The sequence below is a fragment of the Palaemon carinicauda genome, chromosome 34 (genome assembly GCF_036898095.1).
Source record: "Palaemon carinicauda isolate YSFRI2023 chromosome 34, ASM3689809v2, whole genome shotgun sequence".
NCBI classification, from domain to species: domain Eukaryota; kingdom Metazoa; phylum Arthropoda; class Malacostraca; order Decapoda; family Palaemonidae; genus Palaemon; species Palaemon carinicauda.
In genome coordinates, this window is record NC_090758.1 from 69056663 (window position 1) to 69072587 (window position 15925).

The window sequence follows — 15925 nt, forward strand, 5'->3', positions numbered from 1 at the left end:
GGTGAATGTTCTGTACCTCTGCAAACAGGAAGAGAGACTAGTGTGATAGGCCAAGAGTAGATTGTGACTCAAAGGTGAGAGTTAAACTTCATCTAAAACAGAAATATAACAGAAAGTTTTAGAAGAACAATTATAAATTCAGTAATAATAATTTTTATATACAAACTTTGTAATTATGAACTTCCTAATTATAACAACTTTAGCCTCATAAATCTGCCAAAGCTGTGGAATGATTGATAAAAATGACTAATCTGAAATCCAAGGATAAACTTTAGCTGTGGCATTCATCATTCTAAAACATCCGAGGGTTGAAGGAAATTTGAATTATGTGTGAAGTACACTAAGTTGAACTCCCCAAGGCTGATCAAGAGAGGGAAAGACCGCATGTCTCAGACTTTAATGTTACCAGCAACTCTAATCTTAAATAAAAAATCACCAAACTCCAATGCATCTTAAAAAACAAAGAAAAAAAAAATATCAATCGACGTTTTGGAGAAACCACGATCTATAATATCATCATTTGACACACGACGAAGTTCCTACGCCAAACTTAAAACTTGAAGCTACAGACAAAAATAATCTAATTCCTACTATATCGAAGGGAAATAAAACCTGGTCCAACTTGGGTCCTGTTTTAATGGACGAGATAATCTATTATCTATTTTGGGATACTGTTGAGAGAGAGAGAGAGAGAGAGAGAGAGAGAGAGAGAGAGAGAGAGAGAGAGAGAGAGAGAGAGAGAGAGAGAGAGAGAGAGAAGTTAAAGGATCTTTTCTAGTTTATATGCAGTAATTACAATGAATTTGAATCTTATACTTGGAAAATTGAAATATAAAATTTATCAAAAAATTATCGTTGTTTTTCCTGTCAAATGCTGGTGGCTGCAGGCAGGTATTTCTAATATATTAAAGAGATTTCCTTCTACTAAAAGACTACTCTTACTACTAACTACCTTTGACTGCTGAATTATTGACGACTGTAAGGTCATTTCCCTCAGTTTATCAAGTTAATTACTTCAATATCTTTACAATAATCTGTCAACTATTTTGAGAAATATGACCAGTTTTCACTGAAACCAACATCTGTCCATGTCACATTTTACTAATAAGGCAAGGTAGAATGGGGGTGGGGGAGGTAGGCAATGTTTACATGTATTTTCAATCACGTAAGGATCTCTGAATTTTGATAATTTTCCTCTTTCCTATTTTCACTTTTTAAACTTTGGAACTTTTAATTTTTTCAGGATGTAATCTCAACATATTTAATCGTAATATTAGTAGAAGCTAATGTATAGAAGGAATTGTAAACTTATGTGAGCCTGCAATCACTTGATAAAGACATGAACATCGTTCATTAACACCCAGGATGAAAACTTGGAAATGTGAAGATTAATGCAGGAAACATATGGACGCAACGGAGGTTTTATATGTATATATACATATATATATATATATGTATATATATATATATATATATATATATATATATATATATATATATATATATATATATATATATATATATATATATACATATATATATATATGTATATGTTTGTGTGTGTGTGTGTGTGCGTGTGTGTGTGTGTGTGTGTGTGTGTGTGTGTGTGTAAAAATCACGAAAGCTGACACGTGATGAATATAAAATGTATTATAGCCACGAAAGGAAAAATGAAAAAAAACTTGATTGGAGTTAGTACTTTCATCCACTCAGGACATTATCAAACTCAGCAATGAGAATACATATACAAAGACATCGTATTTATACTGGAGAAGGGGATCCAACAGCTGTCAGTTTCTTAATAATTCCGGAAAAGTCAGATTTTAGATAAAAGGATGATACTGGATTAACGGAAAACAGACCTGGGCTTAGATTCAAATTTCTACCTTGTGTATAGAAAATTAAAAATGATTCAACAATATTCCTTTGGAAATAGTCATTTACATGGATTACTTTTTCCGTCTTTGACCAACCAATTCTGTGGCTTGACCCTAACCAGTGGGAGGCTAAGGCATTATTAAGAGAACCCCTGGAGACGGCCACCTGATGCTGTTTTAATCTGACTGGTATACTTTTTTATGTTTGGCCAACATAAAATAAGTTACACTCTGAACAAGGAATGCTATATATTACATTATTATCATTTCTAGAACTATTCCTAATTAACATATTTTTTAATGTACAATTATATTTAAACACTACAGCAATGTCTAGTTTTTTCAAAAGGTGTATAACATCTAAAAAAACAAACATGAAATGGCAAACAAAGCATATTATTAATTGTTTCCTTTCTCTCTAATTGGACACTATAAAATGTGTTCTTAGCCTTATTCATACATTTTTCTAAGAAATATTTGGGATAACATAGATCTGTTGCAATTTTTTCTATTTTAGTGAACTCCTCCTCAATGTAATCTGGGCTACAAATTCTCAATGCCCTGAGGTACATGGAGGAAAAAACTGAATGCTTTATATTTTTAGAGTGACCGGAGTAAAATTTAAAGACAATTCTGTTATTTAGGTAAAAAAAATCAGTTTATAGAAATTATCTAAATTTCTCATATTCTAACACTTATTATTAATTTGAATTACCTGCAACGTATTCCACGCTTTGTTAAACACCTTGACTATTTCAGGAAAATCTTACTATATTTTAAGCCATTTTCCTGTTGCACTGAATCAATTTGTAATGGCTATCTGTTGCTGACAACCTGCAAGTACTTTGCAATTCCATGACGCCATAAAAGCTATCACCTGCCATAGACAATGTTATCCTACTATCTTTCTTACCTTATATCTGATATTAGGAGGCAGGGTATTAAAGTCAATCTTCTAGGTTACATCTGGAAAACACATTGTCTTAAGGTTCTATTGCAACGTTTCTCCCACATCGAAACCAACCTCCCCAGGTCTTACGTTGCTTTCCTTTGTCGCATCAGTCTGTTAGAGGACCTTTGTACATCGATGAAGCTAAATTTACCTTTTCATGACAAGAACTTTGATTTCTTTGAACGAGAGTGGTAATGTATTACATCTAATTTTTTGCACAAAGATATGAAATTTCAAAGATATGCAGTACTAGGGCTATGCGCCAAAAACAAATGACACATTCCTTTAGTATTTTTTTCAGAAGTTTCAAACTTTGGTTTACGCATTATGATGGAAAGCGTGGTTGCAAAGAACAAATACATCAGGCTCATCATTAGAGATAATTATTTTTTGTGAGCATCTGCACAGATTGTATTAATGGTATCGGTGGGCTCGGAAATTATTTTTGAGCTACAGTTTTGGGATTCACGTAGTTCATTGTGTTTATAACATCAAACAAATATTCTTTTTTTATGAATTTTATTGTACTTTTCTCTTGTTTTATTCATGTTTTTAAAAAATCAATCTCCTCCCTTATTAAAAAAAAAATTAAATATATCACTGTTTACTACCGGGTATAAGATATATAGAATGCAAACAATAACATAACAAAGCACTGAGATGTAATTATCTATTTTTTTAAATAGAAAAAAATTAGAATTTCACTGTAATAAATAAATTAAAAAAACAAAAGCAAGGATTAAATTGTAAAGTTATTGCTTGAAATGCAAAAGATGGTCAGCATCACTACTTTGTTCAAGAAACTATGGCATCATGCTTGCTAAAAAAAATCGGGTAACATCTGAGAATGTTTCTTTAAATTTTATTGTTTTCCATAAATATAAATTTTTTCAATGTTAGGGCCTTTGTTAAGTCATAGCATGTAAACAATTCCTAAAAAAAAAGAAGGAAGAATGCAACACAGGATAATATTTAGATAAAATAGCATTTTGTGTAGGATTAAGAAATGTCTTCATTGCAAATCATGGCTTGCACCTGATAAAAATTGTCACATAAGCAATAGAATAAGACAGAGATTCAAAAGCCCTACTCTTTTAGCTCAGGGTAAATTATCTTGAATATTCACAAACTTCATATATGCCCTGTATCACAACATGCAGCTTGTGCATATTAATAGCTTTTCTCCAATTCCAGTCCTAACTTATCATCCAAAAGAAAGGTATATAGAATACCTAGGTGTGATACTCTATGCTTCTAGAAGAAGAGCACTGAGGAACCTTAGCAATCGAATGTAGGATTTGATTTCTAGTCTTACAGACCTTAAAAACGAAGAGCAAACAAATAATGAGGAACGGTGTAATATTAAGAACATATATCAGTCAGTTGGTAGTCAAGATGTTGCTAGCGATAAAGATGGTGCTATGAATTTAGATTATATTATTATTATTATTATTATTATTATTATTATTATTATTATTATTATTATTATTATTATTATTATTATTATTATTATTAATTATTATTATTACTTAAGCTGCAACCCTTTCTGGCAAAGCAGAATGATGTAAGCACAAGGACTTCAACGGAGAAGAAAATAAGAAAATAAATGAACTACAAGAGAAGCACCTACAATTGACATAAAATTTTTCATGAACAATAACGACATTAAAATAGATTTTTCATATATAAAGTATAGGAAGTGACCTGGGTCAACCTGTCCATAAATATGATGAATCTTATGCAACAGGAATAACAGAATAACTGAATGAGGTGACTAGATATTAATATCAGCACAAAGAAATATAAAATTTAATAGATTCAGCAGCTGAAAACCAGACAGGAGAAGAATACTCTAAACAATGTATAAGAAATAAATTAAAACACTTCTTGAGAATATAATGAATACTAAAAATCCTAGAAGACTTTCTCAATAAGCCTTTTTTTTGCAATTAAATTGAAGTCACACTAAATATGACTCTTGAAAGTAAATATGTTATATAAAATCATACATTTACTTTTAGAAGAAACCTTGCCAAATCTGAGATCTGGATATCGAACACGCAATACCTTTGACCTGTTTACATTCGTTTTTTGGGTTATTTTAGGGCTCAATTTCAAGTCATACAAATTTGCATCTTACCTTGATTTTAACTAGAACTCCCTTTAGAGACTCCACAAAACCAAATATACATCAAGGTGATGAAATAGATCCAAAGAACACTACCCTGAGGAACCCCAGATATCACCTAGACTAACCATGGTGCCCATCAACAACTCTTTGAGATCTATTACTTAAACAAATAATAATCATAATAAGAAAAGACCCAACACTTCCAACTCTTAAAGTTTGAAAACAAGAGTATCGTGATTAACATGGTCAGAGGAAGCACACAAATTATGCTCCAGGGCCTTTTCAAAACCCAAATTTCAACCTAAGGAACAGATGATAAACTTCAGCAAACTTCTTTAAACGTTTTTTGAAAAGATGTTCAAAAACTTTAAATAATATGAGAGTTGTAGAAATTGGATGGTGATCAGCTGGAAATGAGCTACCACAAACACATTTCCATAATGGTGTAACATTGCCACAAAAAGAATCTCTTTTTACGTAAATGGGAAAATTAAAATATAATTTGAGAACTAAGAAATGTGTAGGCTTTATAAAAAAACAGAAATTTGAAATACCATTTAGGTCTACACCTCCATAAGAAACAAGGTACATCAAGAGAGCTTTAATTTCAAAAGAGGAAATGTTATATTAGTTTGTTTAGCTTTTTGAAAACTGAAGAAGATCAAGTGCCACCTTAATTTGCTACATGTTAAACATAGCACCCAAAAGTGGTGCTCTTTCCTTCGGACAGTGAATGACAGAGCCATCTGGTTTAAGTAAAGGAGGAAATTTTACATCTTCACCAAATAAAGTCCTCCACTTATATTCCCTATTTTTACTAGAAAATGTTTCTTTTATGGTTAAAGTTTACTCGTTTTCAATTAAAGGATAAACTCACAGAGCATTAGCTCTTAGCTGGGTATAGATATTACAAGTCAAATCTGATCTCTTACACAATCATCACTGAATTGGTTTTTGTCTTTCACTCGGTAGTTTAGCACACGAGAAGCAATTTGCTTATCATTAATGTTGACCAGACTCTAATTCCTAAGAACAACAGGCTTAATACTCTAGTACAATTGTGACCCACTATAGTTTGAAAAATCGCTCAGAAGGCCATTCCTGTTTGCTTGAGATCTTATATAAAACTTACATGAATATGATACATCATGGCCATACTGATCAATCTTCACTGCTAATGAAATTAAGGCAATATACAAGGAAATGGTAGAAAGGACTCTTGGTTTCTGCCTGATGAATAATGCTGTGGGAAAATCACAACTGAAGCTACTCAGGATAAGTGTTTGAAAATATTACACACTGACTAGCCTATCATTTTAACAAGTAAGGTTGGTTCTCCATTTGGACATATGATTATAACTTAATGGTAAGAAGACAATAAAAAATAGAATTATTCATAAATTACATAAATTACAATCCCTTCCAAGTAACATTCATAAATTTCCTTCACCTTCACTAGACATTATACAAACCTTTTCAAATATGATATTTCAGGACGCTTACCACTTTTCATCTGACTAGGAACTAATCTAACACCATTTTGAACTGGCTGAAAACAGATTTTGAATTTATATTCATTGGTTGAACACATTAGTGAACAATTAGCTCCTTTTGGTATAACGAATTCCAGAAATTATTAATACCTTACATTGGAATAATTCATATTATTCATAATTATGTTTACAATTTATTAATATGAAGTTTTGAAAAATACAAAAAAAAACTTGTACGCCATAATAATTTTTCTATAGTGAACACTTTCTCCAAGTACTGATTTCTCTTATGTATTGTAAGATGTTACCATAATATGCCATTAGATGAAGGAGAAATGTGGCATACTTTTGGTAGAATTTTCATAGTTCTAATTAACTTTGTGATTAATCCTGTTAAGCTTACTTTTGATCCTCCTCCTAATATACAGATTTGATGTTGTCACACATTCAATGTTGTGCTCAGGTTTTCTAGAAATATTTTAGTATTAAGAAATTTGATGTATGAGAAACGTAGTTTAGGCAAGACTTGATTGGAATTGGTACTTTTTTTCCTATTAGAGAAATCAAGGGACTCACGATTAGAATATTTATATAAAATGAGGACATATTTATATAATGGAATAGGATACTACAGATGTCAGTTTCTTGATAAGGTTAAGATTCAATTTATGACCTGCAGTACAAGCAATAAAATTTTTTTTTTAGCAATATCTCCTTAGCTGTAGTCATTAACATGGATTACTTTACATATCTTAGACCAGCCAATTATATCACTAAATCGTAGCCAGTGAGAGGCTAAAGCAATATTAAAAGATTCCCAAGAAAAGTCCATCTTATGCTGCTTAATTCCAGCAGAAAGGCCTTTAGATGTTTGACCAACAGAGAACAAGATACATTCAGAACTATTCTTATTCAACATGTTTTTTTTTTTTTTTTTTTTTTTTTTTTTTTTTTTTTTTTTTTTAATAAAATTGAAAGATTAATGATGTAACTGTTAAAGAAGGTTTTCGATAACTCTGGTTTTTGATTGTTTATATAAGATGCTTGGATTGAAGTGTTTACTAAATTAGATCTCGTTTGTGACTTATATCAGAAGCCTCTGGCATAAAGGAACAGGCCCATCACAACATTATTAACTGTACATTTTAATCTTCAATTTGAAAGCTTAAGTTTTGAATGTTTGAATTCACATGGTGCCTTCCAGAGGGAGATTATAGTTGTTTAGACTATGTTTGATAGGAAGAGGGTGACTGCTTTTATATATGGTATTTTGATTGTAAATGTAGGTGTTGGAGAACACTTGCCTTTGTTTGAGGAGGTGTCAATATATCCAATAGACGTTGGTGAAATTTACGAAGTCTATGTTGTTGGCAAGGGAGGGGAAATTTCCTGGTTATATCATGGGTGAATCAGGTATAAGTAAGAATGATAAGTTTGTGAATAAGGTATGATAATTTCCACATCTCCATACTGTGTGTGATTGACGATGTATTTTTTTTTTTTTTTTTTTTTTTTGGTTTCGATTACAAGTTTATTAGTGTTCAGATATTAGGAAATCTTTGAATGAATAGACAGATAAGAGGAACAGTAGGTTACTGAAATTAGAAGATAAAAAAATAAAAGCATTTAAAAGGATAAAGTTGTTACTTTGATATTTCCAGATTGGTGTGAGAAGGAAAGAAGCTTGAGTTTTATACAGGTGTATGTAGCATCAGTTTGAACCGATCTTTGGTTCAAATGCAAAGAGTAAATAAAGAAGATCCATTGTAAGTGATAGCATATGTTAGCATGAATGTAAGGGTTGCTGTGACAATATAGAATTTTGATGGACTCTATTTTTAGTTAAAATATGCAAAACTCTTTTAGCCTATTCAATGTCAAGGATTCTTATCTTGTATAAGAAGATTGATTGTAATTTTGATAGGTAACCTGAAGAAATAGGTTTGGAACATAGTTTTTAAATTGAGGATACACTCTGCAAATGAGTTTTGAGTGGATTAACTAAAAAGTTAAGAGAGATACTATTAAGATTATCTTGGTACCATAGGTGAGCGGGAAACAAGGGCAATGAATGATGTAACGAAAAAAAAAATAAATAATGAGAATATGTTTAAAAGTGAATGTCTATCTATAATATTGAAAGTGTTAGGTATGTAGGGTTGTGTAACTGTGAATTTGTATTTTGGACAGAATCAACCATTGTAATATCAGGCATTGTACCACAAATGTTTCACACACGCTCGTACACTGTATCGGTAATTAGTTTTTTGTATATCTCACTCTCCTCACGCACAGACCAAAGAACATCTATAAGCTTGAGTTTTCGTGCATTAGCTGGTTGGAATTTTTGTGAGGTTATTGCTTACTAATACTTGTATATAGGTTCATGGTCTGTTTAGAAAAGTTTATTTGCATTCTTCTCGCCTCTCTGTTATAAACTAACAGCCAAATCACACAATTGGTGTTCACTAGAGGAACAAGTCCCTCTCGCCTTCACCTTCACTGCTGTGGCATATTGTTTGGTTATGCCGCCTCATTATCATCTTTCCATGCCACATACACACCCGTAAAGAGACATTCACTTGGTATCAGTGCAGCAAGTTTCAGTTTCACATAAAGGGTATGACTAGGTAGAGTACCAAAAGCACACTATGTACTCCAGGCTGTTGCCAAGGACACTTTCTGAGATATCTCCGGTTAGCTTATCCCAACAGCGTAAGTCGCCCTGATAACATACATCCTGGAACGGTATTCGCCTGAATAACAAAAATTTTTCAGCTCTTTCAACAACTTTTGGGGGGGAGAAAAGTCTGTGGTTGTCCTCTGGAAAATGACTAGTATTATTTGCCTTCAACCGGCCACAAATGGCTCTCCTCAGGTGGTGAGAGTACTGGAGGCTCTTTGGTTACGACTCCTACCCGTAACTGTACGCGCTACCTTCCTTGATGTCTATATTTTGCCCTTGAAGGACCTGATGACCAAATTTAACGCACTTGACTATAACCAATTCACCAGCTTCAGGACCAACATCAATGCACCTACCCCTGAAGAAAATGACAAATTTTCAACATCTACTGAAGTTGAAATGAATGTGGTATGATGGAATGTGGTAGGACACAGACGCACTCCGCCATATTCCGAGATGGCGACAAAGTCGTTCACTATCGATATGATCTACCAAAAGCTTAATCCCCAATCAATGCCCTCACCAGCCACTTACTGACACCTATCAGCTATAGTTATGGCAATACCATTACAAATTCACGGCTGATTTGAAGAAATCTGCATATAGTTATCACTGGACAAAAAACCTGTAAGCAGACTAGCGTTTTAAACAGTGATTTCCCATATCTGAAGTCTTTTCTATTTATAAGATGCAGGTACAGCATGCCTTTTTTGGGACACACTAGTGCTTTTTGTTGTCTTCAACCAATTCCAGTATCCAATAGTCAACGACGTAGTCTGTCTAAGCCTGTAAAAGTCCAAATTTATAGTTTGGGAGTGCCAAATATAGTTTAAAGTTTCTCAATGTTGGCATCACATTGCAAATCCTTGCTGTGGATCTCCTCGTCCATTTCCACCTGGTTTAGGTTGCTCCCCGACTTACTCGTCAACACCTCTTCAACACACCACCTCCAAAATTACTCACCACGTCAGCACACTAACGGATGCCTATACCCACCTCATCGAACCGAATCCAGTAGTCTTCCTTTCTGAACTTCACCAAACATCCACATTTCCCACTAAACACTGTATTTATCAACATATTAAGACAACGGGGCCGTCAGTGTTCACCAGATTCAAGCGTCTTCAGGCTAACTGTTTTGGGCCTTTACCAAAAGGCAATGAAGCTCATGGTTGTTGACCTTGTATATCATCCTGCAGAAAGACGCCTCCCTTCGTCCGTGTAGGGATTATATGTATATGAACATGCAGACAGAAGGGATTAAAAACCCATTACAACACCTTACCTCAGTTATATTTTACGTGCACGAAAAAAAAAAAAAGTTTTTCTCCATATTGACCTCCTGAAGAGGTGTTATCAGATGCCTGTGAACCCATAAATCACCCTCTTGACCTCAATCACCATCCCCTCCATTATATGCAGCTGCAATTATCCCTTTTTAGCCTTTGTAATGCTGGGGCTACTTTTCAGCTCCTCATGAATAACATTTTATGGGACTTAGCCCTTTAGAGTGTGTTGCATGGATGACATACTTCTGTTTTCTTCCTCCAAAGAGGAACCCCTCCATCACCTGTGAACCATTCTTTATCGCCTACAACAGTATGGCCTTGCAGTCAGGTAAGACAAGTGTACCTCTGGCACCAAGAAAGTATTGTTCTAAGGGTTCCGCATCACTTCTGAAAAAGTCCAGCCGATCCTCCCCCTCCCCCCACACACACACCGGTATACACCAAGAGAACTGCAAGAATTCTGTTCATGATCAACTATTATAACTGGTTCCTGACAGCCTTTGTTTCTCTTCTTACCCCCCTTCTACGCTTCCCTCAAAGATAAGTCAAAAGACCCGAAGTGAGATTCCGTTTGAGATGCAGCCTTTTGCAATGCAAAGAATGCCCTATCAAATATGGCTGCTTACAGTTTACCTTTGCTACATGCCCCTCTAATTATCTCCATCAATCACTGCGACATTGTGATTAGTGCAGTACTCAAGCATTTGGTCAACAGTTCACCCCACCCATTGGCCTTTTGTAGTAGGAAACTGTCTAAGGTAGAATCTGGATACTCTATATTTGACCAAGCATAGATGGAAGTACATCAGTTCTGCCACTTCTTAGAAAGTGTGCCCTTTGTCATTCGCACTGACTATATTACTCTTGTGTATATCTTCACTCGAAAGTCTGACGACTTGGCCGCTCAACAACGTCGACACATCTCTGCCGTTATGAGCTAAATTAAATCCTTAAGTGCATCCCTGTGAAATTTAATCCTCTTGTAGATACCTTGTCGAGAAATGCATTGTCAGCCATTTATCTGAGATTGGATTAAAATTCCTTGGTATAAACCCAAAGATAAGATCAAGTGTATCAGACATTTAGGACATCCTGCCCATCCCTTCATTAGGATGACATTGCCTTCACGACCCCAACGCCCCCTCCTCTGTGATGTCAGTACTGGTAGACATTAACATTGATACCTGCTTTCATGCATCCTCAGGTGTTTGATATCATTCATGTCCTTTCACATTTATCATGCCTATCTACTACACAGCTACTAACGACAAAGCTTATTCAGCACGGCATTAATAAAGATGTTACTTAAAGCTAAACTTCATGAAAAACGTGAAAAATATATCGAGACACTGATACAGAAGTCGTCCCATTTCCTCAACATCAGGTCATTTTCACTTAGGCGTAGTAGGTCCCCTATTTACATCACAACTATCTTGGTACCTGTTTACAGTCTTTAAGGGCTCCACTCATAAGCCTGAAACAATTCCAATGCAAACTGCCGTGCCAGCCTCATATATATTCCCCTCACTCTCAGTGTGGATTTCAAGGTTTAATGTCAATGAGCATATTACTTCTGACAAGGGTATCACTTTTACCTCTCAATTGTGGACATTATTAGGGAATCACCCGGGCTTCATTCTAAATCAAACATTTTCCTACAACCCAATATTAAACTGAATCGTTCACCGTTTTCATCGCACTCTCAAAGCAGCTTTGTTGTCCCAATGCAATAATTCTAACTCTTTTACTCAGCATCCTTGGGTCCACCTTTAACTAAGAGCAACTTATAAAGGTATCCATGATGTCTATGTAGCTGAAATGGTGTATAATGACCCGTTGGTTTTCCCTGCCAGCATTTTTTTTTTTTTTTTGTGACAACAACCTCCTCCGAAAATCTCTAGTGCCTACATCATGTCGTTGGAAAGTTTTCTCCATTCAGCCAGATTTCGAGCACAGAGTGGAGCAACACATATCGACAGATTTGCACAAGGCATCGCCCATTTTCCTGTGCATGTTTCCTACCAAGTACCCTCTAACATACCCTTATATTGGCAATATGCTTTCGATCTTTGGCACAATGAAGGTTTTGTTAATCAACCTCCGTATCTACTGTAAGATAAACTGTCGGTAGTGCATCTCTCAAGAGCAGGGAGGCCTATTTCACATATATGTCATATTTAGGAAGGGAGATATATAACATACATGTTTCACACACTGTCGTACACTGTTAAGGTATTTTTTTTTTCGATTTTGTATATCTAGCTTACCCACTGCACTGATAATAAAACCTGTTCAAGCTTACCTTTTATTGCATCAACTAGATTGAATTTTTTTAGGTTATTTCACACAAGTATTTTTATATAGGCTTGTCCTTTGTTTAAAAAAGTTCTGTTTCATTTGTCTCATCTCTGTATTAAATAGTAGCCGCCCACTGGCACAGCATATAAGGGGAATGATAGAGAATATATTTCAGGAATTTGATGTAATGATGGATGATGCTACTTTATTAGTGAGAATTGTGTGAGTGGTTTTAATATTAGTTACAGGAGTATGGAAGGGATTGAATATGAAAATAAAAATACTTACAAAGTGTGTGACAAATTCGCAAAGAGAAAAATGTCAGTATGCAAGTTGTAAACGGAAGAATGACGAAATATTTGGAAATATATAAGATTGAATATTACAATATGATTGATAAGGGTGCTCAAGTGCTCGAGGGTCTTTAGTGAATGCAACGGTTATTGCAGAATTTGAGAGACAGAGTTAGGAAAAAAATGACAATGTATAAGTGTAAAAATTCATGCAATAAGTCAGGTGAAATTTTGGATTAATGAAGTGGAATATAATGATATTATAATAGGTGAAAATGAAATTCCCAGTGGTTTCTTTATATGAATTCATACATTAAGATTGCATGTTGTAATATTTTACTTAAGGAAGAATAACTGTAAAGTAATGGTAATAATATATTTGTGGCAAATTCCTTGGATATTAATGACATTATGAAGAATGAAGATGACTTAATGATTAAAGAAGGTGTGGAAAAAATACAAGATGAATATTTGGAAAATAATAAGTTACATATATGTATACTGAAATATACTGGAGTAAAAGATTGGCCTTAGGATTTGGAAGTGTCTAGTTATATTATTAAAATATTATTTTTGTAACAAATTCGTTAATTTTTTACATAAGTAAAGGGATTGATATTTATAAGTCCCTGAATTTCCTATGGATAAAGCTAATTGTATATGTTAGTACATGAGAGATATGAGCCATTAGTAAAGAATAATTGTGGGAGTGTATGCTAGAGAGAAATTGTTTACGCCTGGGTTAAGTAAAATTTATAGGGATGTAGAGAATATCTGTCTAGAAAGTTAGAAAAGTATATATCAATGAGAATATGCAAGGCAACCTGTCTTGAGATGATATGGAAAAATGCCCTTTGAGATGTTTATATTTTATTGTGTTTCATTGGCTGTAATTACGAGAACACATTGATGCAGAAATTTTTTTTTTATGGTAGGTTATATGAGTTTATTAATGTACGCAGTACCTAGTAATAATAAAATGACCTATACTGCATCAAGAATGATTTGTCAAGTGAAGTTACCTATGTGAGGGTAAATATTAGGGCCCTAAGATTGTTTGATTGGAGTTTGACAAGAGGTTTAGAGAATATGGCATTTGGCATATGTATTCAACTCTCTGTATATTAAGTGCAAATGATTTGTGGATACCCTAGTTGGGTGGTAAATGAGAGTCTTGAAAATTGCAACTAAATTCATTTCAACAGACAGAGAGCTTCTAAAACAACAGTTTTAGTGAAACGTCTTGAAAATTCAAAAAGATTGATGAAAGTACATACAAGCCGAAGAATATTCTCAGTGTGAGGGGAGAGCAATAGCGAAAACATATAACAAGAAAAATTACAGTTACAGTGTATGAGTGGGTGATATGCGTGCGGTACATGGCTCCCCTCTGAAGAAAGACATACATTTGAGATAGGGCGCATTACTCTTAAGAGGAATAGTATAGGCGGTAGTTAGGCAGAAGATATGCAGGTTTTAGGCAGTCAACGGAGACCCAGTGTTCTTTGCCACGCATATTCAGGAGGAATTCTTTCTGCGTACGGAGGATCACAAAGATAGGGCCGTATAAGGGAGCATTAACTGTTGGTTGCTAGTGTTGTTGTGCAGGAAAATTTGCGTGGACGAGTGAAGATCTGACGGTATGTTTTGCTTAGCTGAGGGGCTTGTAAGTCTAGCAGCGTGAAGTAGATTTTCTCACAATGTGATGTAGGCACTTGAGATGGTGGGAGGAGGTTGCAGATGGAAAAGAATAGGCAGGGAGGACCAATGAGTCACCATACACTATTTCAGCAGCCGAGACATCCAGGTCGTCTTAAGGAGTAGTCCATAGTTCTAAAAGGACTCAGGGAAGCTCTGTAAACCAGTTTGTTGCCTCGGAACATCAAAGCTGCTTTGAGGGTACGGTGAAAATGTTTAATCATACTCTTGTCTGCAGGGTTATATGTGGATATTTGATGAAGAGTGACACCCAGGATACTCTTTATTGATATCCAAAATTGAGATTTAAAGTTGTCTCCCTGCCTAAAGTAATATGCTCAGGGATACCAAATAACATTATCCATCTACTGAGTAAAGAAGATTTACACTAGCCAAACGTTGGAGTTTCATTGAGAATGACTTCAGGACAAACAGTCGAGCAGATGATAACGGTAAACAGGTAGCAATGTTCTTGTGATGAGGGTAGGGGACCTACAACATAAACGGGAATGTAGACAAAGCACTGCTGAGGTAGAGGAAAGGTGATCCCTCCTGAATCATTGTGTCAATTTACTTTTGAGGTTTGGCATGAAATACAGTCACTGACACAATATTGAGCATCCATAGTAATGAAAAGCCAAATTAACTTTGTCTTCAGCAGCTCTGCAGTAGAACAGCGCAAGGAATGTGAAATGTCATGAATGGAATAAAAAACCTACCAGTGGATTAAAGAAGGTATCCGTGGTCTAGGCCTACCAGGACTGACGTAACAGAGGAGAGAGGCACTAGAGTCTTCAAGAGTAATATCCTCTCAAAGGAGGGATATGCAGGATGTCTTACATGCGAAGTACTCTTGATCTTTTCGTTGGGCTTCTGCCAAGCCATTGAAATGAAATACCAGGTGAATGGCAGCGAATGTCTTTCTTAACAGGGCATCGGCACAGGATTCCTTTTCCCATGGACATGCTGAAAGGTAAAGTTGTATACAGCCATGGCAGAGAAATGTCGTCGTTAACAGGTGGACCAGGCATCAGACTGTCAAATGAAGACAAGCTCCAAAGGCATGTGGTCCAGACGAATGAGTAAGGGTGTACCTTAAAAGAAGTGGCCGAAGTGACGGAGAGTCAAGTGCACCCCTAACAAATTTGCAGACAAAAGTAGAGAAGCTGGATTCTTCTTTAGACAGTTTTCTACTTAAGAAGGCTAAT

General features: G+C 35.0%; 1 protein-coding gene across 3 annotated transcripts in view; it reads right to left on the reverse strand.

Moving 5' to 3' along the window:
• The window catches only part of LOC137626442 (uncharacterized), a 911866-nt gene that overhangs the window by 365608 nt on the left and 530333 nt on the right, over positions 1 to 15925 (reverse strand). The window contains exon 3 of one of the 3 annotated variants that reach the window (XM_068357434.1): positions 1 to 92. This exon is cut by the window's left edge and continues 8 nt beyond it. The exons of the other annotated variants lie outside the window; for them this stretch is intronic. The gene's annotated coding sequence lies outside the window, so the exon portion shown is untranslated. The remainder of the gene's footprint in view (positions 93 to 15925) is intronic. 3 annotated transcript variants of the gene reach the window in all.